The sequence below is a fragment of the Symsagittifera roscoffensis genome, chromosome 8 (genome assembly GCF_963678635.1).
Source record: "Symsagittifera roscoffensis chromosome 8, txSymRosc1.1, whole genome shotgun sequence".
NCBI classification, from domain to species: Eukaryota; Metazoa; Xenacoelomorpha; order Acoela; family Convolutidae; genus Symsagittifera; species Symsagittifera roscoffensis.
Genome location: NC_087069.1, coordinates 44,774,637 through 44,799,503, shown reverse-complemented (window position 1 = coordinate 44,799,503; position 24,867 = coordinate 44,774,637). Strand labels below are relative to the sequence as shown.

The window sequence follows — 24,867 nt, the reverse complement described above, 5'->3', positions numbered from 1 at the left end:
CATTGTGTTGTATTTAATTGATAAAATAATAATTCATAAAAGTCAACTTTTTATGTGCATTTAGCTGTAAATTTGAATGTAGTTTCTCCCCATTTCATATGTAATAGCAAATTCTTTGATGTCGCCGCTATTTAAAACGATATGAGCATCGCTCTAATCTAAGCGCTGTAATTTTTTCATGGTTTTTCGTGAAAGCCGCGGCTTCTCGGGGAATTTAATCTGAAAGCAAATTTTGAGTCTGTCTACTAAATGTCTGAAGTTGGTGCTTTCAGTTCCAATACCCGGTTTAGTTTTACTTAGAAGCTTTTTTTTTGTTCTCTGTGCTGGTTATTCTTTATGTACCATCAACTAAATATGAAAAAAGAACGTTTTAAAGTCTTGTTTTCTTTCATGTTTTTTCCTGCTCCGAGCTCTCGCCAATAATGGGAAGGATTTTGATCCTAAAATGGGGGCTTTTCAAGCGAACTAGATTCCTTCGAAGCAACCTCAGAAGTTACCTTGTCTGATAATTACTTGAAAAGGTTTCAGCGACGTTCGAATTGGGAAACTACATCAAACTAATTTTTAATCAGTAAAGAAAGTTTGGTCTCCTTGTTTTGGATTTTGGCAAATAAAAAGAAGAAGGAATAAGATGCTCAGTTTTATTTTGTCTTTCATCATAGACCCGATGTACTAAAATTTAAACGCAACTTCATTGAAAAAAAATGTCAGAAAGAAGCGAAACACTGTACTAAGATTGAAAACAGGTGTTTCTTTCATTTTTTTTAAAAATCTGAAAATTTTGTCATGGCTTCTTTGTGCTGTGCATATTTTTATGCAATAGACCAATCAACGAAGTCGTGCAATTAACTTTAAAATTTTAAGTATACCGTACCTAACGGAGGCTGTCTTTCTAGTTAGAATTTTCATATAAATTATCTAGCCGAGTTTTCTCGTATTTTATGAGCAGAAAATATCTATTTGTTCTCGAGTTCAGTAAAAAACAATATCTGGAAAAAAGTAACCAGATATCAGTTCACTGCTCAACCGCAACGAGTTAAACATGCTTCGAGTATACACAATAACAGAGGAAGTACAATGCAAACTAACACTCGTTAGATCAAGTCGTATTCTACTAAAACTATTCATCATGTGAAAAGGCTGTAGCATAGTGGTTAGCACAAGAGCCTAGAAATATGAATGTCAGGTGTTCGAGCACAACTAGGAGCTTTTAATTTTTTTAAGCTAGAAATAGCCTAGATTTAGCTAATTTCTTATCAGAAATAAGATGAGAAATAAAAAATTTAAAGAAAATCCCTGCTTTATTTAAACATTTCAAAAATAATTTCTGACCATAAAATAGATATTGTGCAAAAATAGCCTAGATTTAGCTAATTTTTGACCAGAATCGAGATGAGAAAAAAGAATTTAGAGAAAATCCCTGCTTTTTTTGAAAATTTAAAAAAGTTTTCTTACCAGAAATTAGATAACGTATAAAGTATTTCAGTTCAGAAATAAAGAATTTTCTCGGCAGGGGATGAGATCATTAAATACATTATAAGTTTCATAATTTGAAAATACTGAATCATGAAGTTTAATTTTCAACTTGTTTTATTCATACTTTCTAAAATAATTTTAGTAAAGCCATTCTATTAAAAAATAGTAGAATTTTTCAAAATCTAATTGTTGTAATAATTTCATGTGAACAAAGGCAACCGCTAGTATATCCTGTTAAATTTTTTAACGAGATTTTTGTTTTTAAGATTTAATATTTTTTTAAATCCCTATATTTTTTGGAACATTATACTTGAAGTCTAAGCTCATCAAAAGTTTAGAGTGCTCAATTTGCGCTCCAGTTCATATTCCTATAAAGTTAACAATCTAACCAAAAATAAAAGCATAATTTAATTGGTACGGGACCCAAAATATTACGAACCCTTTTAGTTTTAAGAAAATCAAAAACTCAGAAGTTGAAAAATTTAGTTAGAATATCTTTTTTTTCGATTTGCTTCGATTTTGTTTGCAACGGAATTAATCTTGTTTTCAGAACATACGCAGATTTATTATGGCTTCCAAAACCAACATTAAATTGACTTGAAAATAATTTGAAAAGATTTGTAGGTAATACTTTTTTGCTGTAACAACCGAACAAAAAAGAACGTTTTCTCAATATGAAGGCAAAGTGAGAAAATCCTATTTTAAAACTGGATCACGACTGAACGAGTTTCCGATTCAATTTTGAAATACTCTCAGTTCTCCGGAATTTTTTGATGTAACGTCAGTTGCGCGGAAAACATCCCGTTCGTTCATTTTTGTTCGAGAGATGAGACTAAAATTTTTTTGAGTCAAATGATAACAAAAAAGGTTAAAACGTTGGCTTTTGTTAGTTTTTAATAAATTTTATAGGATTTTTTTTGAAAAACTTTATGCTTAAATCACCAAAGAAGCACTCACTTTGATTACGCTAATCAAAACCCCAAACCATAATTCGAGCTACAGTAGTCAGCACAATATTTCAACTGTGATCTTTATAATAAAAAGAGCTGCCGGTTGCTGTTGCAAGTTGCACAGTTTTGATCTTCAAAAATATAAAAAAATAACTAACTGTTTTTTTTCGTCGTCTTTCTGACCGGTGGGATGCGATGACCGGGGCAAAAAACTTAAACCACTAGCTACGTCAACTTTATCTTTATCGGCTGCATTTATCTCAAAAACAAAAAAAAAACCAAAAGCACAGTTTTTTAATTTTTGATTGTTTTCAAACAAAAGTTATTGTCAAAGAAGAGAGTTATAGGAAGCTTCAAAATATGTTTCTATTGTACAAAAAAAAAATTGAAAAAAAGTATGCCTGAAAACGAAATTTCTTCCGTTACAAAATTTACTCGTTTGTTTAACTTGGGCGAAACTAGGCTAAGAAGCAAAAAATTCAAACTGGTGTTTCTCGATAGTTAACGAGTTTTCGGAATACTTTCAACGGCTTTCGAATCTAGACTAAATAGCACTCAACAGGTTTTTAGTGAGTAATTATGCTATCAAGTCTTGTAAAGAAACAAAGTAAGTTGAAAAATGAACCAACCTTTCAATTTAAGCAATAGTCAAATTAGATCTGAAAGAAAAAAAAAGTTCTACCATTTTTTCATTGAAATTTATTCTTTTTTATTTTAGATGTGATCGATTCAAGACTGAAAGGGCTTAGGTAAAAAGTATTACCAAACCTACAGGTTGTTTTAGAAGCACGTTTTTTATGAATGCTCGATCATTTAAAAAAAACTTTGGTTATTGAAATTATTATTTCTGCAGAAGGCGCCAAATTTTTGCGGATTTTTGATGATACAATTTTTAGTAACTGAAATAATTTTTTCTCAAGCCTGTTTATGTGTTTATGTTAGCTTAGCTACGGTATAGGCCGAAGAAATTTCTGTAAAGTTGTTTTGAAACAACTGGATAAAATGATTTGAACCAAAAACTTCAATTTCGATTCAAATTAGTAACTTTATATAATATTTATACTCTCGTTTATATATGCTCTCGTTTTCTGGACAAAAAGGTTACAGTTTTGGTTTGGAGTTTTACCAACAATTTTATGTTTCATTTAATTTGCAAAGTTTGAATCCAATTTCACCCCCTCAAACACCCTCAAGCCGGGTTAACACATTTGGGTTATATTTAAATAGGGAAACAAGCAGTTTGCTTTTTTCTTTCATCATTTCACCTTTTTTCCCTCTTAAATTTTGAACCAAATAAATTGGGTATATAAAATCGTTTGTTTCACTGAAACATTTATACTATAAAGAAGCAATCAACTTTTCATCCGTTCGTTTTTGTCCAAAGCTTACCAGGTTCGAGAAAAACGAAATCGAACAATTTGGTCAAATTCATTTAATCCATTTGATTCGCACTATGGCAGCTTGCTTAGCACAAATTGTACTAGAAATTCAAAAAACCGCGATGCGCAAACGAAACAAGGTTGTTGGAACGTTTTCTCAGAGTTTTGTGCAAATTTTGATAACTATTACAAAAATTAAGGCTTGAATATTCCATTTTTTGTGAAATTAGACAAGATTGTTAAAACATGTGTTTTGAAAAAACCCTGTATTCTGATAATCTCTGGTTTTGATTAAAATTACAAAACCCACCCAAAACACAGTTCTTCGCCAATTTTAGTAGTCGGAACAAATATTGCAGGAACAAAGTTATGTGACTTAAATTTTGTAACTACATTTCGTTTTTACTTCTTCACTAAACGACCATTGAAACTTATCACTCTTTTGCTATCGTTTTTTTTCGGGTATCCTTCTTAAAATTGTTGAAAAGAATTATACTTCTAGACAATATCAATTGGAGAATTTATTCGTGTTTACAAACGCAAAATTACTACTTTGAAGATTCGGAGCTTGTGTTTTAGGCAGAAGTTTAGTTAGATAAAAATTTATTTTTTCTTACCTGCGCTGTGGTCTGGTATTCTGGTGGTAAAAATCTTGCGTTAAATTTGTGCTTCAAAACTAATCAAACGAATTTTATGGCAGATTATCTCAGCTTTTAGCTCAAAATCCGACATTTTTCTAACAATGTAATCTGAAAAAAAGTCTAATCAAGCATCAACGAAAACAGTGATGTTTTTTTTTGTTTTCTTTTGTTTATTCCGGGCAACTAAATATATTTATGCGACATAGAATGAAAATATACTATTATATGTCATTTTTGATGCTTCAATAGTGTCAGGAAATTGATCCAGGTGTTTAATTGGAAAAAAAAACGCTTTTTGAACTGTTATTTTTATTTGGCTGTATTGGAAACAAGATGAAATTATTTCCATTGTTTCTAAATAATTTTAGACCCTTTTAGAAACTAATAATGCCCTCCTCCTTAGAGAAAAACGTTTCGCCCAGACTATAAAGTCTGCGGTTTATTAGTTTTCAATTAACTAAAATTCAATTTTCCCAAATTTTTGATTAAATTTTTCAAATATCAACTGAAAGAAATTTCTGTGAACTTTTATCTATTATATTAAAATTTGAAAAAAAAAATCAATCGATGGGCTTTCTAGCCAGAAGCATTCGAATTAGACAATAAATTTCTGAATCAATTATTGTAGTTTTCGTAACTTGTGGCGTCTTTTGACATATTCAGGTGATAATTTTAGCCCTCTGGTAAATTCTTCTTGTTTTTTCAATTATATTGATCTCATTAAACTTTGTTTTACAAAAGCAATTGCCATTTTTTAGCTGTTTGGCGCCAATAAAAAATTCCCACCAATTTCTCTATTCAACACAAAAGGACAAATCAAAGTCGATCAAAACGAATAAATAAGCATTAAAAGTAATTCAAAAAGTATTTCAAATTGATTTATTCAACCAACGTGCATGCTATGAAAAACTGCTTGAATGATTTTTTAAATTCCAGATGGCAAAAATTTTTCAGACTTCCATTATCAAAGTGATCTTAAGTCTTAAGTTGATGTTTCATTCAAAGCAAAAAAAAAAAGAGAAAAAAAGTTCCTTCTGATTTAAAATGATTTTTAATGGACTCAAAACTCAACAACTTGCAGCTAAATTGAATTAAAACTGCCAAAGACTATTTCAAATAACTTGATTTTTCAATGATGCTTTAAGCTCAAATTCACTACCGCTTTTATGTTCTGAGAAAATTGATGAAATTTGTCAAAATTTAATAGAAAATTGGCTATAAAAGCAGTTTTGTGCGGTCATCAAAATTCGATGAAAGCAAAAGTGATTAAAAATTTGTGTTTCTTACCTTCTTTTATTGGCGCCGGAGGGCGTTTGCATAAAACGGAACAAAAACAGTAAAAAATATTTTAATGGGACCAGCTTGTTAACTAAAAACTTCGATGTTGCACTAGTTTAATCGGATCTTTGTTAACTATTTCCCCCTTTTGCAATAGGGTGTGGGGATAGTGGATAGTTAACAAGGTACAAAATTTGTAAATGCATAATACTTCAATTCTTTCTTTAAAGGGGAGGGGGAGGGATAGATTCGGGAGGGTACCAGGGGGGGATAGTTAACAAGATCCGTTTATTCCTCAATTATTGAATGGAATTTCAGACTATTTAAATCAAAACTGAATAAAAATGGTTGCAAAATCGGCTGCAAAGTGAAATACTTTATATCGATTTTTGATTAAAGTGATTCGGGACTACAAATCTTCTTACTGTAAAACTTGATCCCTTAGGTAAAAAGATTTTCCATTTTCATTCATGTCAATCATGGTTTCAAAATACACAGAACTCAATCAAAGACTGTCAAACAAGTCTGCCTATAAACGTCAGTCCCACAAAATTGGTGAAATAATAACAAGTTTGTGAACAAGATTAATGAGAAAATACAATAATATTTTGATCACCAGGAAGGTACCAGACGGTGTTCTGCAAAGTATTGGGCCCTAATAAAGTTTAATAAAAAGGGAACATATGTTTTTTAGGGTTCAATGACTGAATTAATAATCAGTATGGCTGTCATAAAAGCCAGGAAACCCGAAATATTTGAAATAAAAGTTGCGCTTTGATTTCGTCAGATCGAAATTTCAGCGGATTTTTTTTTCAGCATTAAAGTATGAGTATTTTAGCACATTATGTTATGAAATGTCTGAAGAAAAAAGCTAAATAAAATAAGCAGAATACTCCCAAGAGCAAACATAAAAACTGGAGTATTTTTTTTTCAAAAACTGCTAAATATTGTAAAGACGATTAGTGGACACTTTTTAATACCGTCAATTGTGGCTGGTTACACAAATTTTTTTTGCACCAAAAAAAAGAAAAGCGGGTCGCAACTGTTTTCGTTAAAAAAAGCTCAAAGTGTTTTTTCGGCTTTTATTGATTTTGTGTAATCGGGTCATCAATTTTTATAAAATTTCGATTCAGTCAAAGTACCCGGGTTGACCACCATACACCAAATATGCTTATCATACAATTCCATACATCAAGTGTATAAAAAACTGCTTGTCATACAATTTTCATACAATTAAAAAAAAAACGGTTGAAAAAAGATAAAAAACTAATTTCTCAGGCTGTTTGATTCTAATGAATGTTTTTTTTTAAATAACCGATGTTTTTCTTAAATGTTTATCCTGCAATTCCCATATATTAAAATTGTATGACTACCTTTTTTTTGATGATGACACAAAAGTAACTATAAAATTGCCCCTAAAAGATTTTTTTGATCTTAACGCAAAATAAATTTTGTACACAGAAGACATTTTCATAAAAAAATTTTCTGCATACGAAATTTAATTTTTTTTTGTGCATAACATAGTCCTGGATATACAAAATTTGAACTTCTTGCCGTTTTTCTTGATAATTTTTTTCATAAACGCTCAAAACGCCTACTTATTTTGTATGGCATGTTAATGTATGCCTAGACCAATCCATGAATAATTAAAAATTCAACCTTTGAAAAATGTCATCTTTGAAAATAATTGCCAAAATTAAAAGGTTTGTTTGTTTCCTTGTATCATTTGTGAACGGCAGCCGTAAGTTAATTCAGGCCTTTTGTCGTTTTGTATGCATCGTGAATGCAAGATCGTTCAAGTTTTGCTGCTTTGAGTAAACCGAGATCTTTGTCACATGCATTCGGTTACGAACACAACGCAAAACTATTCAAATATTAAATTTAGAAAAAATATTCAATTTTTTCGTTGATGGAAAATTGCTTATCATTTACTTATCATACAATTTTCTTATATGGAAAAATTCTTATCATAGAGATTTCATACAATTTTCTCTACGTATGTATGGTATTGTATGGAAGTGTATGGTAAGAAGTTTTTCATATATAGAAATTGTATGATAGGAAGTTTTGGTCAACCCGAGTAATAACGCTATATAAACTTTTTTTTTTTAATTGAGCCATAATTAAAAAGAACAGATGTCAAATTTTGACGAGGCTTGCTGACAGTTTGGGGAGAATTATTTAGCTGAAATAGAAAAAAAAACGGTAACAAAAACAGGAAAAAAACAGTGTTAACTCTGTTTTTCAGAAAATTTGCTTTTTATTGGTAAACCGTTACTTTTTTCTAAAAACCATGTCAGAAAAAAAAATACACAAACAAGAAACCGAGGAAAAACATAAAAAGTGGATAAACTAAAAATCAAAAAAATGATTACTGCACAAGTATATAAATGTTACTAATTGCTAGAAATTTGAATAAAGAATGAAATGAGCTGAGTTTTAAAATAGGAAACCAAAAGTAATACATTTTCATAATATCTTTATAAACAAGAATTTTTAATTCTTAGAGGTTTTCTTTAAAAATATTTTTGGGTGAACCTCAAAATATGCGGGCAATTTAAAAATGAGCCAAAATTATTTCATCTTTACAAGCATCTACATAAGCAATCGCAATTTATCCAAACGATTGGTGGTTTTGAAACTGTTAAGCACAAAAAACTTTTATTTTCACGTTATATTTCAGTCTAAAGGAATGTTCTAGTCTTATCCGATGTTGATTTGTAAAACTATATCATACAACATGTATACTTTAATATCCGAGATTTGTTAAAAGTTTACTATCAACATTTCATCTTAAGTTGAAAACCTAATTTTATTTTTGGAACTGTCCCTCATTTGGCAGAAACAAGGACAATTTGATTCGAGTTAACTGTCTGCTTAGTTAAAGGAAAATTTAACTCTTGCTAGCTCAAAAATTATCCATTTTTTAAAATTGTTTCTGTGTTATCCAACTCTGTATTAGTTCTGTGCCACAATTTTGTTCCCAGAATTGGTTCTGAAACGTATTTGTTTTTGGACGCGGCCTAATTTCCAGATTTCGAGACAAATTTACTCTTTGGTTTTTCTGATGGATACCAATTGTCCTTGAAAGACTTAATTGATAATATAATTAACTAGTATCAGTTAAAAAGTGTACCATGATTGTTCCGTTGATAAGGAATTGAATTTACTGTGTCCGAGGAATGTGAAGAAAATTTAATCACAGAAAGGCATGGCGGAACACCTCGGTCAACCTGTAGCCAGCCGAAATGTTATAAAAAAGATGTTTGTAATTTTTAATTGTTCATTTTCAAGTTTTAGGGTCCACAGTAATTGCCATGAACTCAGTTATAATTTCATTACGAGGCCAAACTGTGCACTGGATAGGAGCCTAATTTTGTGTCTGTGTGTTCCTGGATTCCAGAGCCAATCTTTTAAACATGTTAAAATTTTGTCGGAGCGATCAAAGAAAATTGAAGAACAAAAGAAGAACCAAGGGAGCGTCCTTGTTGTGGAATCCGTTTACAACCACAAATTGCACAGTTTGGCCTCGTAAGGTTATCAGGAAAGAATAACGATTTTCTAAGATAGAAAACTGGTTTTTCTCTATTTTCTCTAGTCAATTCAGAAAAACTACAGTTTCGTCAAAATCTTCTGGAAAAGAAAAATATCCAGTTAAAAAAACAAGCACAAAATTTTGAAGGACTTCAATTCTGTTTTCTATAAAAAAAAACGATCGTTTTTTGCGCATAGTATGTTGGTCAAAACATCAAAAAAAACAATATTTTAAGATGGGGATCAGCATTCGAGCTCAACAAAGTTGAAAAGTTCCAAGAAAGAAATCAACAGATTATGAACCGAAAATTCATATATAGATTTTTGCCTTCTCTTGAAAAAAAAAATCCACGTTACATAAACTTTTTCGACAATTTTTTGCAATTTGTAAAAAAAAATTCCGAAAAATTTTGCACCTCTCAAAAAACCTTTGAATGGAATTATTCATACATAGTGTAATTAAAGAGCGAATGCATCGACTAAGTAATGTCGAACAAATTTTTTCTCTTCCTACAAAAATTGTCAGAAGATTGTCAAGTTTATTTTTGAAAAAAAAAAGTTTTTATCCTCACCTGGAAACCACGACACACGAAAGTCAAACTTTAAATTTCTGCTTCCTCCAATTGGTTGAAAGTGTTTCTCAAACACTTAATACAATCAATAAAATTAGGTAGAGTTTATAAGTTTTTATATTTAGTTGCCAAAAAAATGTTGAGCATGAGCGAGCCGGATTAAAAAAGCTTTTAGCTTCGAAATAGCAGCTCAGTTTATAGTAAATTATTCATGATGTTATTCATTTTGAATACAGCTTGGGGACCAATTTGAAGGCGACTTCGTTATTTATTATAATTTATGACTGACCCTGACTTTTGTAAATTTTGTTTATTTTAAGAAAAATTGATTGAGCGATAGTCTATACTAAATAAAAGCAGTTTTGAAGGTTACTTTATGAAGTCATTTTTCGAAACAACTTTGAAATATTTGCAATTTAAATAATGTTTCTGATAAAGAAGTATAAATCACAGCTCATAAACCGAAAAATTAAGGAGAGTTTACACTCTATCGGACCGACTATACGGATTTAACAGCCCAACTTCAAGTGGTTTTTGAGAATTACCGCAAACTTAATTTGAATGGCTTACCAACTTCACCGCATGTTTTTAAATCTTATACTCAGAGGAAAAGTTAGCCATTTCCGAATTCTCATTGAATTAAGAAAATTCCTAGACTCACTCCTAGACAAATCTAATTAACATAACAACGTATAGTTTAGTGTTCAAATCAAGAAAACACCACACGCCAGTACAGACATTCAATAAGGAACATTGGCTGAAAAATCATTAAGATCACGTTTTTTGTTCTTTGAAGTATGGGATCCTCTGCAAAAAAAAATTTTTTTTCACGCTGTATTGCACTGGTAGTATTTTGATTTGTAAAAAAAACTGTTGATAAAATTAATAAAATCTGCAGAATAAGTAATTGAAATCTGCAGAATGGAACCTTGCGGATAAACTAGCTTTCGTTTGCAAGATTCTCCTTGATTCGTTTTCAGTTTATTGTTTTCTGTTGTCTGTTTTTTTTTCAAAATTTTTTGTAGTTTCAACCTATTTCAAACTTTTGTTGACTGAAACAAAACCAGTATATCTTTTTCATATTCTACCGTCTACTTCGTAAACCAGGATGATAGATACGGATAAAGATGTAGAGACATGGCAAATAATTTTACTTTGAAATAATTCTGTAAGTAAGTTTCATTTTTGATCCAATTAGATTCCCCGGGTTGACCATAAACGCTTATCCTACAATTTTCATGAATGAAAAAAAGCTTATTAAACAGTTTTGTACAATTCTAGAGATACCGAAAATGCTAAGAAAACTCATATATGATCATTAGAGGACAAGCAATTTTTCATAAAACTAAAAGCTTGATTTTTTTTAAATTTTAATTCTCAAAATTTTTGGGATGTGATCGTGATCGAAGACAAGTGACTAAACCCAATTTTTACTCAAAATTAGAGTAACCAAAGGGTTGATCTTCTGCCATTTACAATTTTTTGCAAACGACCTGATTTTTGTAAGACTTTTTTTCACAAATCATATACTGAAAGAATCAAACTTTTAAATTTAGGCAAAAATCTACAAAGATGATTGTTTTTAAAATTAAAATTTTCAAATTATCAGACATTGATCAAGGCATATATTAACATTCCAAACAGATGAAATAGCAATTTTTAGCTTGTTTCAAAAAATATATCCAATGAAACGGAAAAAATCCAGTTTTGTGTATCCAGGAGTACGTTATGCAGACAAAAAAAAATCATTTACATGGATTTTTTTTGGAAAACGTTTGATTGAGTACAAAATTCGATTTGCGGTTACAAAAAAATATTTTAAAAAAACATTTCGGGATACTTTCAATTTTACTTTGGGTCGCCATCAAAAAAAAGCTAGTCCTTCATTTTTCATGTGCTACTCATACAATTTTCAAATTAATATTGTATGATAATTATTTTTTTCCAAAAAAAAGAAACATAGTGTGTATGAAAATTGTATGATTTCCATTTTTCCATACATTAAATGTCTGAAATTGTATGATAAGCTTTTTCGGTGTATGGAACTGTAAGATAAGCATTTTCGGTTTTTGGAGGTCAGCCCGGGAGAACATCGCTGATACAATTTGTAGCAGGGCCAGTAAAGGACTTCGATTTGGCATATTTTTTCCCCATGGATACAACTATTTTATTGAACTTCAACGGTTTATTCAAATCGTATGTGTTTTAATTGTTCCCAAAACACTGTCGAATACGTCAAAACAAAGTCATTGCATTTACTAGTTATTCTAAGATATCTACGTCTTTGTCAAGATTATTAATTCTTTGATCCATACAAACTGATGATGTCGCTGTCACTCTAACAACTTCCTTCTTACCTAAATTACGTCCAAAACAATTGAAAATATGACAACTTCAGTTTTTTTTCAATCGAGCCACATCTATAAAATACAAATTAAAATCTCCAAAAAATCATAACTGGGTTGATTTTGTTTCAATCAACCTTTCTCCCAATTTTTCAAAGAGTCCCACTAAAAATAACTGAATGGAAAAGTAACACGTACTACTTATAATTTATCTTGATTTTTCTAGCGATGAAATATTTAGTTTATCACTTCACAAAAAAGTCAGTTTCAGCAATTTTTTGCTCACCTGATACAATTCTCCTGACAATTGAGATATATTTAGTAAAAAGGACGAACCAAGATTGGGAGGGGTATTTTATGATATATCATTCGAACCTATTTGAAGCTGTGAGTGATTATAGATAAAGAAGAAGCTATCAAAAAAGTGCACTTCTGTTTTCTCTACGAAAAGCAGTGAAAGTAGTTTAAATATCCGACAATCATATACTTGTTTAGATAAATCAAAACGCGAATAGAAGCTGATTTTTTTTCTTTGAACTACGGATGACTTGCATTTTTCTTAGATTTGAATACAAAGAGGTTGTGAAAACGAAGAAGTTTAAAAGAAACTAGGATGTTTCTTGGCAACTTAGATCTTTGCGACCAAGAAAAAAACATGGCAAAGTGTCGAAAGGTCTGAGAAAAAAATTTTTTTTTCCAATATTAAATAAAAATTATTTAGAAAAAACCAATTAAAAGTTTTAATTTTAAATAATTATAATTTAACTTAAAAAAACTAAATAAACAAACTACTAAAATTTATTAATTTTCATTAATTTTTAATTAATGAAAAATTTTCGTTTGAGAGATGTGGGGACCAGAATTGTTAAGCGAAGCCTGTGTATTCTATGCTCTTATCATAAACCCATGTACCTACCCCCTCTGCTATCGAACAGTCTTGAATCATTCTCGTCGTCATTAACATCAGTCGCGGATCTAGGAATTTCTCGAGTGGGGGGAGCGGTTTTTCAAAAAAAATTTGGAAATTTTGTCGACCTTTTTTTAGGTCGACCAAATTGATGATTTTCTATAAATCGCTTTAAAGACCCTAACTTGACCAAATTTTCTGCGCGGCAGGCAAACTTTTAAAAAAGACCAAAAACCCCTCAAAATTAGTATATAGTGACGCCGAAGGCGCCTTTAGAAAATTTTTAGGGTGCGTCAACAAAAATGGATATCTCAAAATAGTACAAAGGGGGGACCCTTTGGGTCGCCAGGGGCTCGAATCCCTGAAGGAAAGCGACCCCCCCCCTAAATCCGCTATTGATTAACATAATGTTATATTCAGACCAGCAGCAAAATCTATCAAACATGTTGTGATTTTTTTCAAACAGAGGCGACAACTTTTTTTATCTTCAGACGACATAATTTAAAAAAAAAAACAATTTTTACTGTTAAGGAAATTTCATGTTTTTGGGAATTGTTTGATATGAGACTGCCAAAGTTCGAATAAAATCGAAACTTTTCCTCGATGAAGTCAGCTTTCTTTCAACTTTAATTTTAGCAAGGATTCTGAATTCCGAAATTTTCTTCCTTTTTTTTTGAGTTTTTTTCAAGCAAAATACAATTAAGTAAATTTCAAAATTATGAATGAGGAGTATCTGAAGCTAAAATAATCTTTATCTCAAAGCTAAAATAATGTATATCCCAGATTTTTGTTTTGGATTTTGATTTGATAAACAATCAGACCAAATTATATCAAAGATGAGGTATTTTTTTTGATTATTTTTCTTTTGCAACACTGAAACGCCTTTAGAATGATACCTTATTTGAACTGCTACAATCAATGCTGTGCTAGTCAAAATCGGGCTATCAAAAAAACACCAGAATTAATGATCGTAAAACGTGGAAGAAACAACAATTTCTTACGGAAACATCTTACGGATACAGATCAAGATGATATGTTGTGACTCATAATGGATACGAGAAAAATTGATGAGCGGTGGATCGAATTACTTCATTGTCACCTATGAATTAAAAAACTAGATGGGGTAGCAATGCAGTCTATGTAGAATTGTATAATGGAAATACTTTTTTTTGTACGTAAAGTTCAGATAATTGAATCACACCCACTAAGGAGGTTGCAGGTATAATCTCAGCCGCATTGGTCGGCCAGCACCATTATCAGTACTGTTTTACTGCGTTTACCGTTTTGCTGTTCTTTTTTTTTACAAAATCAGACAAAAAGTAGGTATTACCACTGCAGTACTGAGTTTGATCTGGAACATTTATCGTACCGAGCAAGTTTTTTGTTTTTGTCGAGAATACTTTGCTTCTAATCAAGGTATATCGCCATTTTTTTTGTGAATTGTTTAATTAACGAAGGCATTTTTTGAATTATTTTCTCATCTAATTTTGGATTAAAATTTAGCTTGACCTAGCCAGAAAATTTAGCCAGTAAAAACTTCTAGTGGGGCTCGAGCACATGATCTACCGTTAGTTAGAAATTTGTGGTAAACGCTATCTTATATGACCTGAGAAAATCTATTGGTTCTAGCACTCTAAGGCTAAGTAAATTCTGTTATATCAAGTAATAATTAGCATGTTATGGCTACAACTGAAAAAACCAAATTTATCTCATTGCGATTGATCGGTGAACTGATTTTAGGTTTTTTTTTAGAAATTGTGTAATGGGAGGTCGGAATTCGCGCCCCTGCAGGATACTTTTTTCTAGCTAGAAATAACCTAGATTTAGCTACTTTAATCTAAGCGCTTGAAACTTTTGTAAAGGTTTTTTGTGAAAGCTGCCGCTGCTTTTCGGGGAATTCGGAATTTAATCTGAAAGCAAATTTTGAGTCTGTCTACTAAATGTCTGAAAATACTGGTATCAGTTCCAATACCCGGTTTAGTTTCACTTAAGCTTTTTTTTGTTCTCTGTGCTGGTTATTCTTTCTGTACCATCGACTAAATATGAAAAGAGAACGTTTTAAAGTCTTGTTTTCTTTCATGTTGTTCCTGCTCCGAGCTCTCGCCAATAATGGGAAGGATTTTGATCCTAAAATGGGGGCTTTTCAAGCGAATTAGATTACTTTGAAGCAACCTCAGAAGTTACGTCGTCTGATAAAAACATGAAAACTTTTCAGCGAGGTTCGAATTTGGAAACTACATCAAACTGACTTTTAATCGGGAAAGGAATTTTGGTCTCCTTGTTTTGGATTTTCAGTCTTTTTGGCAAATAAGAAGAAAAAGAAATAATATGCACAGTTTTGTCACTGATTCTTGCCCCGATGTACTGAGATTGAAACGCAACTTCATTTAAGTCAAGCTTTGGAAATACAATTTGTCAGAAAGAAGCGAACCATTTTACTAAGATAGAAAAAAGGTAATTATTTCATTTAATTGAAATTCTAAAAAACTTTGTCATGGCTTCTTCGCGCTGTGCACATTTTCTGCAATAGACCATTCAACCAAGTCGTGCAATTTTTTTTTTAAATTTAAGTATCCCGTACCTAACGGAGGCTGTCTTTCTAGATAGAAATTTTATATAGATTATATGGCTTAGTTTTCTCGTATTTTATGTGCAGAAAAGATCTATTTCATCTCTAGTTTACTAACAAATAGTTTCTGGAAAAAAAATAACCAGAAATCAGTTCACTGCTTAACCGCAACGAGATAACTATGCTTCGAGTATACACAATAGCAGTAGCGAATACAATGCAAACTTACACTTGTTATATCATTGTTCTTCTCCTAAAACTAGGGAACGCTAGCAAGGGCTGTAACCTAGTGGATAGAGCAAATGTCTAGCAATCAGAAGGTCGATGGTTCGAGAAATAGCCTAAATTTAACTAATTTCTGATCAGAGTTAGCATGAGAATTAAAATTTTAAAAGAAAATCCATGCTTTCTTTAAAAAGAATTTCTGACCAGAAATTAGATTAGATACAAAATATTTCAGGTCAGAAATAAAGAATTTTCTCGGTACGGGATAGAAAAATGGGGAAGACTGTTTATTCAAACTTCTATCCAATTTAGATTTTTTCCGGTTGGTGACTACAATACTGCTTACTTTTGCTATCTGTTCTTGAACTGAGACAAAACTTAATTTCAAAGTTTTGCAGTCACTGAATCAAAAGTTTTTTCAGGTGTTTGTTCTTCTAAAAATCGTCAAAATGCCAACCAACCAAATAAAAATGAAAAGGAATTTTTTCAACAAAAGCTTGAAATGCTTTGCCTTTACTGAAAAGATTGCTTATGCTGCCCGGAGAACTGTAGATTTTGGAAAAAAGAGAAACTGATTGATTCGAAAAAAAAACTTGAAAAAAAAACTTGATTTGATAAAAAAAATTTCTCAGTAGATTTTTGTATGGAAAAGTTAAGAAAACGAAAAAAAAATGAGAAAACATTCCAGAAAAAATTTAATTTTCGCAATAAGAAGAAATGAACGACTAGATTGGTGCAGGTTTTGTGTAAATCTTGGGTTAAGGAGAGTAGAAAAATACATGTTTTAAAAAGGATTTCGTTTCACACCGCTAAAAATCAGGTAAAAAACTGCTAAAGACGGCACACACATTCGAAATGGGTTGTCTTTGGTAGATGGGTAATCCCAGAATCAGTGTATGCTTTGGTTTAAAAAACATTGTTCTGAAACATTGATCCAAAACTCCCTCCCCCTCACCCCTTCCCAAAAAATATCTAAATTTTGACTCACTGACTTTCCTTATAGCTAAGTAATTTTAGCTGACCTTATTTATTTTGATATCAGTTAGGTATCCTGGAACGAAAAAATTGTAGGTTATAGGAATGATTTTCAACCAAAAATTGACTGATGAAAAGCTTAAAAAGCCTCCTAAATTGATTGTCTGGTTAGCATAGAATTGAAATTAATTGATTGGAAAGTTTCTCCGTGTGGCTGCCGCACATGCTTCGTAACTGAAGCCTGTAAAGTGCAAATAAACTGAAAACAATTTTCTGAGAGACTCAAAAAGGCAGAATTTGAGAAGATACTTTTTGGAGGTGGACGTTCAGATTCCCGTTTCTTCCCATTATAATCAGTTTGAATAATTGTTTTTTTTTTCAGGTGGCCTTTTCTTTTATTGCAAGTCATTGATTTTTTAATTAAATATTGTTAGTAAAAACAATCTTCAGAGCATCAACATTCAGTGTACTTCAACTTCAGAAAAAAAAACAATCTTTCATTGTATTAATATTTTGAGTGTATTGGGAGTATAATACTTGGTGATTTGAAAAGTTCAATCAACGATTACGGTTAACAACGATCATCAACGTCTCGATTTTCAGCCTAATCCAACTTCAGATACGAAAGACAGTCATATTCTTAGAAAAAGCTCGTGTGGATAAATAGAGAAGATTGTTTATACAAATATCTATCCAATTTAGATTTTTTTCTGGTAGGGAATTATAATACTGCTTTCTTTCGCTATCTGTTCTTGCGCTGCGGCAGTACTTTATCTCAAAGTTTTGCAGTCACTCAATTCAAAGTTTTTCGCAGGTGTTTGTTTTTATAAAAATCGTCAAATTGGCTGTCAACCAACCAAAAGACAATAAAAGGCAGATTTGTAAGAAAAACATGAATTGGGTTACTTTTTTTGAACAGATTGCTTATGCTGCCCGGGATTATTGTAAATTTTGGAAAAAGAGACACTGACTGATTTGAAAAAAAAACTAAATACGCCTGTAGTTTTTTGCATGGGAAAGTTATAAAACGCTAAAAATTCCAGAAATGATTTAGATTTGGCAGTAAGAAGACGTGAACGACTAGATTGATGCAAAATTTGTGTAAGTCTTGGCTTAAAATAAGTATAAGAATATATGATTTAAAACTGAGTTCAGTTTCACACCGCTGAAAATCAGGTAAGAAAATTCTCAAGAAAGCGAAAAAAAGGCACTTGCATCCGAAATGTGTTGGCTTTGGTAACTAGATAATCCCAAAAACAGTGTAAGTTTTGGTTTGAAAAACCCTGATTTGAAACATTGATGCAAAGTCCCCCCCCAATCAAAAAATTATGATACATAAATACGATACATAGATACGATACATAAACGATACATAGGCTTAAAGTTTCTTAAAAAGATTCTTATAAACGTTTCATCTAAGATATGCTGAGAATTAATACCTATATACGAGATGAACATGAAACCTGCCGATCAACATAGAACAAGTGTGGATCAATCCTGCTCACAGTCTGAAAAACGAGAGGTTTTTGACCTTACGGTGTTCAACAATCTCAAATAATTGCGCTTCGAAAAAAGTTTCAATTAAGCAAAATTGAAACCAGTTCATTGGGGTTTCAAAGCGCAAAACAAAGCACTTCATTTTCAATACAAACGAAAAAAAATTTATCGAGAAAAAAACTCAAATTTCTAGGAGTTTTTCTTATTCACTACAAAATTATTGGGATGTTTTATCAAAAACGTTTGAATGTTCGATCGACGACTGTCGGTAAGCCCTATCCCCATCTGAAGTCAAAATGTGAACTGAATCGATGGGTTTTTCAAAAAATTTTTAATATGAATTTAGATCGGTTTTTCTCACTTACCGTTACTGCAAAAGTATTAAATTCCACTTCATGAATGGATGTTTGATTTAGAATAGGCAATCCGATTCCCATGCGATCCTGTACCAGAAAAATCATGAAGACAAGAGTTATGAAATGATCTATGCTCTTTTTCCTCTCACCACATCAACCCAAATAAGCATCAAACTTATGATGTAACGAAAGGTTCCAAAGATTAGTCGTCATCATTTATCTGCATGACAGCTTTTGCAAAAATCGCAATACGTGAACAAAAAAACTACTGGTACAAGTTCGAACCTGTGGCAAAAAAAAAATCAAATGCCGAAAAGAAACTTTTCCCCTCAGGTTCGAATTTCTTCCAGTAGTTTTTTTGTTCATAATGCATTATCACTAAAACTGTAATTCCTAAAGTTTGACAATATTGATTCTTTGGAAATTAAAATAAAAAAATAGATTTTTTTGTTTGTGATATATGGTTTTTTATAAATGTTGGGACAAAAAACTTTTCACGCATCATTTTTTAAAATCAAGGCTGCCAAAGTTGTTTGTTATATCAAAACTCAAAAACAGATCAAATGGTCAATTCATATAGGTTTTGAGGATGAACTCTGAGATGTTCTGCTGTTTCTCGGCTTTCTAACCCGTGAGCACCTTTCGTGTTTGGAATAATTATATTTGACAATTGGAGTCATAACACGAATTCGTTCCAAATCACTGGAAAAACTAACGCTTCTTTTCACGAAAAAACTCCCGTCAACTTCTGTTTTCGATCGCATAATTCCGGTTGGCGTTTTTCGTTTCTCATCTGTCTGATGACTTTTTGAGATTTTATTTTCGCCATCGGTAATTTTTGCTGGATTGGATAGATCGTTGTGGATTTTCGTTGAAGTGATTTTGCCTTCTGGCTGATTTTTGATGCTCAAATTGGCAAGCTTATAGTTTATTTGAGGTAATTTTTCCGATGAAGTTTCTTTTTTCACAGAAAAGGTTTTATGCGGATGCTTTGTTGTCAGTTGATTTTCTTTATAATCCTCAATTTTGTTATTAGAAATCTTCTCTGAGTTACTTTGTGGCGTCAATGTATTTTCTTCGAAGCCCAGTTTTAAACTGTTTTCAGCCTTGTCTTCATTAAAAGACGATTCTAGAGAACTTTTTTTGCGGATAGTGTCAAAGCTGCTTTGTTTAGAATCTTGTTCATCAAAATCGTTGTTTTCAGTTCTGTTTTCTTTTTGAGCTAAGTTTTCATGATTGCTTTTTCGGTCAAGCGCAGCTTGGAATTTTGCCGCTAAATCTTTTCTTAGCATCGCCATCAGGGGGGAAATGTTTTCGCCGTTGGTTCGAAAATGCATAAGAGAATTGTCGGCTCGTTTCAGTATAGCTTCTCGCGTCAGATGATTTTTACGGTCATATGAAGAAGGTTTTAGGCTGATATAGGGCAGTGATCTTCCACGAGCTAAAAGCAAAAAAAAACTTGGAAAAAATAAAAACATTAAGACCTACTTAACTGAAAATCAATTCAATTTTAATGTTTTATAATTTCACTCTTCAAAAAAACTTGAGATAAACAAATTCTGATTGGGTAATTTTCTTGCAGCAAAAAATTTTATCAACAATAAAGTTGAAGCTATCGGACCCAATTTTTTTTTAAAAATTGCATTTACTTTTAGTATGTTATCAAAAAACAATGAGAAAAGTTTATAAATTTCAGAGTTAGAAAGAATTTAGCTGAGACGATCTTTTACTTAATCTTTTTTTTCGGTCCGAAGTATTGGCACCTTCAATATTGTCAGCATATACTTACGAACAGCTTCCGGACTGCTGTTTGTATTTGAAACAGAGTAAAAACTTGCTCTGCTCGTTTTTGAAGTTTTGTCTCTGCTTCGTGTAATTCCAGTGCTCGACTGAGACTGATATGTGCTGCTGCCATCTTCCTTTAAATCTGGAACAGTGATATAATTGCGCTCAAAGGAAACAAGACTGCTCGTATCAGGGCGAAGCCCTGAATGTTCCGACTGCCTTTTAAGGTTTATGGAGCAGCAGTAATAGCATAAAAAATTAAATGAAATAAAATAAAATAAATTTTTTTTTTAATTTGAAACTTTTTATAAAAATCATCCCCCCACACGCCATATAAAGTACAAAAAGATAAATTTCACCTTGTAACAAATCAATTATGGCAAATAAGCTTCGTTCAACCAATTTGGAACGATTTATAAGACGGATTAAATCTCCGCTTTCGCTTTAATAGCGCGAATTATATCGCGCGTTAATTGTCCCAAATTGGTCAAAATGGCAATCTTTAAAACCTCATAACTTTACGAAAAATAATCACAGGTGAAATTTCTTTTCAAATTTAAGCTCAAGACAACAATACCTTTTGAATGATATAAAAAATTTTGTCGAAAAGGGCTAGTTAAAAAGTCGAAATTTGTCTGAAGAAAAAAAAAACCACCCCGAGCACAAATATTCCGTTACTTTCGTATCGAAAGTCGGAACAACAAGACTGCTCGTATCAGGGCGAAGCCCTGAATGTTCCGACTGCCTTTTAAGGTTTATGGAGCAGTAATAACATTCAAAATTAAATGAAATATAACAAAATGGAATTTTTTTTTTTCTAAAATTTGAATTTTTTAAATAAAAATTATCCACCCACACACCGTTTAAAGTACAACAGGATAGATTTCGCTCATTCTAACAAATCAATTATGGCAAATAAGCTTCTTTCAACCAATTTGGAACGATTTCTAAGACGGATTAACTCTCCGCTTACGCGTTAATAGCGCAAAATTTATCGCGCGTTAATTGTCCCAAATTGGCCAAATTGGCAATCTTTAAACCCCCATAACTTCACGAAAAATGATCACAGGTAAAATATTTTTTCAAATTTGAGCTCAAGACAACAATACCTTTCGAATGATATAAAAAAATTCCGTCAAAAATGGCTAGTTAAAAAGTCGAAATTTGTCTGAAGAAAAAAAAAACCCACCCCGAGCACAAATATTCCGTTACTTTCGTATCGAAAGTCGGAACAACAAGTAAGTGTTGCAAAGAAACAAATGAAATAAACAGAAGCACAAGAGTAGCAATTTACAATACGCGTTATCTTATGACGACTGTTTTTTTGGGGAAAAAAACTTTTTAAAAGGAGAATACTCAAACTACTTCTATAGTTTTTTTTGAAACTTTTGAGGCGGTGTGATCAGGGGTTGAATTTTTTTTTGTCAAATCATCCTAAAATGTTACAAAGAAAGATAAAGTTTTATTTAACGTTTTATTTTAAAAACTAAGATTCTTTACCTCTTTCCGCCCCGTCCAGCAAACTAGGCGCGCTTTTTTTAATACAAGGCAGGGGTGTGGAAGTGCACAAGCAAAAGCTTAAATATTTAGAGGTATATTCAATAAGGGACTTGATTTCTTTGGTAACTTGGTATTCTCATGCTAAACTGAAAAATTTCAGAATTCTAAAACAAGCTATCGATTTGCACCAATTTTCAAAAACAGAAAACAATTTTTATTTCTTTTCATTACAACCCGAACTTCAACTGAACTCATTATTAAAAACATCATTACGACCCCGGGTTGACCTACATAGATCGAAAATGCTAGTCATACAAAATCCATAAATTAGGTCCATGAAATATTGATAGTCGTATATAAACTTCACACATTTAGCAAAAATGGTTTAATCGTTTCTTAAAAGAATTTCTTCTTGTTTTGGTATAAGTGTCAATACGAGGCCAAACTGTGCATTTTGTGAATTCTAAGCGGATTCCGCAAAAGCAAAAATCCGACTTGTTGCGGAATCCGCAACATTGCTATTTTTCTTTGATCTTCTCTGCTGTTTTGGATTCCACGGAAAATTAGCTAAAACACTGTGTTGCTCGAAATCGCTTTAAGAACAGACAAATTTGCCGAATCCGCAACAAAATGTACGAAATCCGGAACCATTTAGTGGACTCCGTGAACAATTAATATTAAATGTGTTCAATAAGCTTAAGCTGTCGCGGAATCCACAACTGCAAATGGAATCCGCAAATTTTAAGCGGAATCCGCAAATTCTGAGCAGATTCCACTAATTGTGAGCGGAATCCGCAAATTATTAGCGGAATACACAAAACGTAAGCGGAATCCACATAACTTAGCGGTATACACTTACATTTGCGGAATCCGCTTGCATTTGCGGAATCCGGAACAACTACCTATGTTCACTCGTTGCGGAATCCGCAACAAAACCAATGTGCCGACAAAAATTACGTTACAGCTATTTGTATGCGGAATCCACTGAAAAATTGTAAGTGGAATCCACTTACATTTTGGAACATGTTTGAGGACTCGTCTCTGGAATACAGGAAGATACAGACACGAAATTGTGCGACTATTCATTGCGCAGTTTGGTTTCGTAATGTTGACTGTCTCAGAAGAAAAAATTAATGGCTAAAAACTGCTAATCATACAATTTCTATAAATGCAAATTGTATGAATAGCAATTTGTGACGACAATACCAAAACTTCAATAGGAAGTTTTTAAAAGCCATCAAAAGTTGTTCGTTTTTTTTTGAATTTACCAAACAAAAACATTTTTGCCTGTGAATTACAATTTTTTGTGTGCATAACGTAGTTCTGAGTACAGAAAAATTGCAATTCTTACATTTCTTTGGATAATTTTTTGTTCAATGAACATTTTTGCAATAAACAATTTTGTATGCAGAGCGTGGTTAATTAAAACTTTAAATTGGAAAAAGTTTGTAAATTTGAAGATTTTTGCTAAAGTATCCAAGTTTGCTTCTTGCTTCATATTGTTTGTTAGGAAATTGTTGACAACGTTTCCAAAGTATTAAACATGGAAAACCGTTGAAATTATGATGACTTCAGCTTTGAGTAACTAGGCTCGTTTTGTTCACTTTTTTGTGTACAACAACGCTAAGTATACAGTTTCCCTAAAGGGAAACTCATTAAAACAAGAGTTTTCATGCCTTTTTTGGACTTAAAGAACTGCTTGAAAAGTATATGATTAGCAATTTTCCATATAAAAAATTGTATGATTTGTTAGGTTGTTCGTGGTTCCTAGATTAGTGGCAAACCCAGAACGCAGACGACGTTGTTGATACAATACTTCCATTTTCTGCAAAGTAACACTTAAATATCCGATCTTGTTGGTCGAAAAAAGGCTATTTAAAATAGCGAAGTTTTTTCAGGAATAACTATTACTTACATTTAACATGTTTGACTAATAGAGATGTCTGGTCCTGTCGGGAGAATCCAAATCGAAACTTTTCGGCGTCAGATTTTTTTCCGGTGTAACCTAAATTTTATATGAATCAAAACGACAAATCAACTTGCTATTGTAACCCGCTACAGCTTAATTTTAGCCTTTTCATTTTGAGGTAATTTTCCGCCTTCAAATAACATTATGGTCATTTAGAGCACCTCTAAAAATACAAAGGTCAATTTGCCAATTATTGTCAACAGGTAGCGCGTACGAGATCTCATCCGTTTTTTCAAACATAAAGTTCATATTTTCATTAAAATATTTTTGGAGTTTTTTTTTTAATTCTGTAAAAAAAATCTTCTGCATTTTACTTCTTACCATTATAGACGTTTCTGAGTCAAGCAAAACTTCAGACTCAAGATTGTACTTAATTAAAATAGGGGCAAATTTATCGTTCTTCCCTGCTTTTTAGCAGATGTTTCGCAGTAATCCAGTGCAATAAATGAAAAATTGAGAATAAATTTGAATCGGTACTCAATTATTTTTATTCGACGTACCTTTATTGGAAATTCTGGATATTGATGATTCACGATATGCACTGAATATTGGCTGACTTGCTCTGAAAGCACAAAAATTATCTATGGCAGAATTTCAGTGCAAAACGTTTAAATTGTGTGCGGAAAGTTTTACCATGCCACAACTTCCCCCTTGTGTTACTTGAGAAAAAGTCATTCGCTGTAAAGCATTAGAAAACTAATATTTGAGCATCAATGGTCAAGCAAAATAATAAAGATTAAGTCATTGTTGAACAAAAAAAAACATTAAAGAATCCATCTGTCTCAAATAGGTGATAAACTATAAACTGTATTAATTCACCGATTAAAACGCAATGACCTTTCTTTTGCAGCCAATTATGTTAAAGGGTTTGAAAACACTCGGTTTGTTTTGAAATCATTTTGTTTTTGC

The 24,867-nt window shown here is 31.9% G+C and overlaps 1 protein-coding gene and 1 long non-coding RNA gene across 5 annotated transcripts in view; both read right to left on the bottom strand.

Annotated features, from left to right (window-relative positions):
- LOC134852817 (neuropeptides capa receptor-like) overlaps positions 1-5,787 on the bottom strand; it is a 98,335-nt gene extending 92,548 nt beyond the window's left edge. For 2 of the 4 annotated variants that reach the window (XM_063868625.1, XM_063868628.1), the window contains exon 1: positions 4,423-5,219. The gene's annotated coding sequence lies outside the window, so the exon portion shown is untranslated. The other 2 variants (XM_063868626.1, XM_063868627.1) reach the window with 2 other exon arrangements.
- A 14,712-nt stretch (positions 5,788-20,499) lies between these two features.
- On the bottom strand, positions 20,500-24,530 carry LOC134853324 (uncharacterized). The gene is made up of 3 exons (XR_010164343.1): positions 24,459-24,530; positions 23,905-23,994; positions 20,500-20,631 (listed from the first exon to the last, which is right to left on the bottom strand). It is a non-coding gene; the product is annotated as an uncharacterized LOC134853324 (long non-coding RNA).
- Between the last annotated feature and the right edge of the window lie 337 nt (positions 24,531-24,867).